Source organism: Rana temporaria, chromosome 5, assembly GCF_905171775.1.
Source record: "Rana temporaria chromosome 5, aRanTem1.1, whole genome shotgun sequence".
In the NCBI taxonomy this organism is placed as follows: Eukaryota; Metazoa; Chordata; class Amphibia; order Anura; family Ranidae; genus Rana; species Rana temporaria.
Window position 1 is genome coordinate 9,832,833 of NC_053493.1, and position 4,430 is coordinate 9,837,262.

A 4,430-nucleotide genomic window follows, 5' to 3' on the forward strand; every position below is an offset into this window, starting at 1 on the left:
GTGTTCCCCGATCAGTCTCTAGGATTAGAACAACGAGACAACATGGAAGCAACAACAATAGCATTATAGGAAAACAAACATAACTACTAGTACATGAAGCCTTTAGCAGGGATGGACTGGCCATTGGGACTACAGGGAGTTTCCCGGTGGGCCGATGGCTCAGTGGGCCGGCTTCAGTGACAGCGGACCGCTGCCCCCCTTCGCTCCTCTGTCTCTCCCTCCCCGCAGCACTCACCTGGGGGGAACAAAAAAGCAGGGGGAGGACCAGAGGAGCAGGGGGGGACAACAGGAGAGCATGGGGGGACTCAACAGCTATGACCTGGGAGTTTCTCACTTCTGCCTAATCTTGTCCCATAAGGGGGGGCACTGAACTGATTCTTTGCCCCGGGTGAAATAATGTCTAGCTTCCCCACTGGTACTGCCTATAAGAATACCAGTACCAGCCGTTCTACTCTAATAAAGTAGAACGGCTAGTGAAGGGGGAGAGGGGGCTTGGGTGGCTGGGGGGGGGGGGGGGGGGGGTGCGGGAGTTGTTCGGCCGCCATGGGAGAGACCTGTCAAAGTGGGCCAGTCTGGATGAAGTCCAGGGCCAAATTTCTGTCCCAGTCCAGCCCTGGCCTTTAGTATGTGCCAGTTTTATACTTGGCAACAGTCCCGGATTTGGCGGGACAGTCACAGCTTTTAGAAAATGTCCCGCTGTTCAGAAAGGGGTCCGGGGGCAGAAAGGGGACTATTTCATCACATTCGGTTTCAGGCGGGGTAATCCCTGCATGACAGCTGCTGCTGCTTTGGCGGATTGTTATACAACAAGCATAGCTTCCAACTGTCCCTGATTTGGAGCAATGTCCCTCTGTCCCTCATTCCTCCTCATGTGTCCCTCATTTTGGTCTGATCTATATAGATGTGTATAAAATTCACTTTTTATCTATCAAAAAGTGTTTTTCAGAGCCAAACCTTTCATCTGATTTCTAAATTGCTGCATTTGTAAATTTCAAAAGCCCATATAAAGAAAAAGTAGTAAAAAAAAAAAAGAACTTGTGGGTTTAACCAATCTTGTTTTTTTGTACAATTCTCCTTTAAGGGGGCGTGGCAATGGGTGTGTCCTATGCCTGCATACTTTTGCCGATAGGTGTCCCTCATTCCCATCTCAAAAAGTTGGGAGGTATGGAACAAGCAGGGACTTTAACTTAATTGGCGGCTAATGCCTGCTGCTGTTGGCTGACATCACAGGGCTGGTCCAATGTGTGGATGCATCCTGACAATAATGTCGGGATCCACCCAACATCAGCATCTGCATAAAGCTGGCACTATTCCTCCCACTGATGGGGCACTATTCCTCCCAGTGATACCAATGATGGGGCACTATTCCTCCCACTTACACCAATGATGGGACACTATTCCTCCCACTGACACCAATGATGGGACACTATTCCTCCCAGTGATACCAATGATGGGGCACTATTCCTCCCACTGACACCAATGATGGGACACTATTCCTCCCACTGACACCAATGATGGGACACTATTCCTCCCACTGATACCAATGATGGGGCACTATTCCTCCCACTGATACCAATGATGGGGCACTATTCCTCCCAGTGATACCAATGATGGGGCACTATTCCTCCCACTGATACCAATGATGGGGCACTATTCCTCCCAGTGATACCAATGATGGGGCACTATTCCTCCCAGTGATACCAATGATGGGGCACTATTCCTCCCAGTGATACCACTGATGGGACACTATTCCTCCCACTGATACCAATGATGGGACACTATTCCTCCCAGTGATACCAATGATGGGATACTATTCCTCCTAGTGATACCAATGATGGGGCACTATTCCTCCCACTGATACCAATGATGGGATACTATTCCTCCTAGTGATACCAATGATGGGGCACTATTCCTCCCACTGATACCAATGATGGGACACTATTCCTCCCAGTGACACCACTGATGGGACACTATTCCTCCCACTGATACCAATGATGGGACACTATTCCTCCCAGTGATACCACTGATGGGACACTATTCCTCCCACTGATACCAATGATGGGACACTATTCCTCCCAGTGATACCAATGATGGGGCACTATTCCTCCCACTGATACCAATGATGGGACACTATTCCTCCTAGTGATACCAATGATGGGACACTATTCCTCCCACTGATACCAATGATGGGATACTATTCCTCCTAGTGATACCAATGATGGGGCACTATTCCTCCCACTGATACCAATGATGGGACACTATTCCTCCCAGTGACACCACTGATGGGACACTATTCCTCCCACTGATACCAATGATGGGACACTATTCCTCCCAGTGATACCAATGATGGGGCACTATTCCTCCCACTGACACCAATGATGGGGCACTATTCCTCCCACTGACACCAATGATGGGGCACTATTCCTCCCACTGACAACACGGATGGTTTATTATTCCTTCCCACACTTATGATAGGCACCAGGACATTTGTTATACTCCCACTGAGCAATGAGCTTGGGGTATTGTACATTCCCACTGGCTACAGTCTGCCCCTCATAAAAAGTCTAAAAGGACATTGAGCTGGACTTTTGTTAGGGATATTTGGGGACCCATGGTCTAGACCAGGCATGTCCAAAGTCTGGCCCGTGGGCCAAATGCGGCACCCCTGTTGATTTAATATGGCCCCCCTGGGATTTGGATATATATATTGTTTGTGGCCCGCAGGGGGCAGGACGAGCGCCATCAAATTACATGAAGAGAATCTCCTGTTTACTCAGCAGCGTCTGTATTGGAATTCCCGTCTCCTGGGATGCCATTGGACGACTGTTCTGTCTATTATAGGAGGCGGGACTTTGTATTAAAGAGGCCACAGGATAAACAAGACATTCTCCTGTTTGTAATCTGTCGGCACTCGTCCCGCCCCCTCCTCCCTCTGCCCTCCGAGGCTGCAGATGGGCATCGATCAGGCTACACTGATGGCACATGTGAGGCTGCATTTATGGCAATGGTAAGTCCATGCGTGTTATACGCCAATAAATACGGTATATCCAAATAACACGCCCAAGCTCATCCTTGGTCCTGAGTAGGGATAAGCTACAGCGTGTTCGCATCGTACACGTGCAGAGCCCGCCAGGAAGTGTGCACGGCGCTGCACCAATCACAGCCAGGGAGACATTTCCCGATTTCTGCAGCCAAGCATCGGGAAATGTCTCCCTGGCTGTGGTTACCGCAGCGCTGTGCACACTTCCTGGCAGGCTCTGCACGTGTACGATGCGAACACGCTGGAGCTCATCCCTAGTCCTGAGCAGCGCTCTGGCATTCGTTGGGACCACAAAAGAAATATATACAGTGGGCTAGATTCACATAGATCAGCGGATCTTTAGATCCGCGTGATCTATGGGCCAGATTCACAAAAGGGATACGCCGTCGTATCTCTGTTTCTATCTATGCGGCTGGTTCATAGAATCAGTTACGCATAGATATCCCTAAGATCCGACAGGTGTAATTGTTTTACACTGTCGGATCTTAGGATGCAATACCGCGGCCGCCGCTGGGGGGAGTTCGCGTCGTAAACCAGCGTCGGGTATGCAAATTAGCAGTTACGGCAATCCACTAAACTTTTTCCCGTCGTTACGTCGCCGCAAGTGTTAGTTTGCCGTCGCAAAGATAGGGCACCTTTTACAAAGTGTAAAATTACTACACCATGTAAAAGTATACCCGTCTTTCCCGCGTCGCTTTTTAATTTTTTTTTAATTTAATTTTTTTCCCGGCGCAAGTATTTTTTTCACGTCGCGATTCACAAAACGTTGGCGCATCGTAATTTTGCGCAAAGCACGTCGGGAAATTTGCGTCTGGAGCATGCGCAGTACGTCCGGCGCGGGAGCGCGCCTAATTTAAATGGTACCTGCCCCATTTGAATTGGCCCGCCTTGCACCGGACGGATTTAGGATACACCGCCGCAAATTTCCAGGTAAGTACTTTGTGGATCGGGCACTTAGACAGAAAATTTGCGGCGGTGTAACCTAAATCGGTTACGTTACGCTGCGCCCGGGCTACGTGAATCTGGCCGTATGTGATTTAAGATCCGCTGCCGCAAGTTTGAGAGGCAAGTGGGTAATTCACAAACCACTTACCTCCAAACTCGCGGCGGCGTATCGTAAAACCCCCGGCGGAATTCAAATTCCGCGGCTAGGGGGAGTGTACTATTTAAATCAGGCGCGTCCCCGCACCGATTTAAATGAGCATGCGCCGTCCGCAAAATTTCCCGGCGTGCATTGCTCCCACTGACGTCGCTAGGACGTCAGTGGTTTCGGTGTGAGCATAACTTGCGGCGCGCGGGTTTCTGAATCGGCATACGCAAACGACGTAAAAAAAATTCAAAATCGACGCTGGAACGACGGCTATACTTAACATTGGCTGCGCCTCATAGA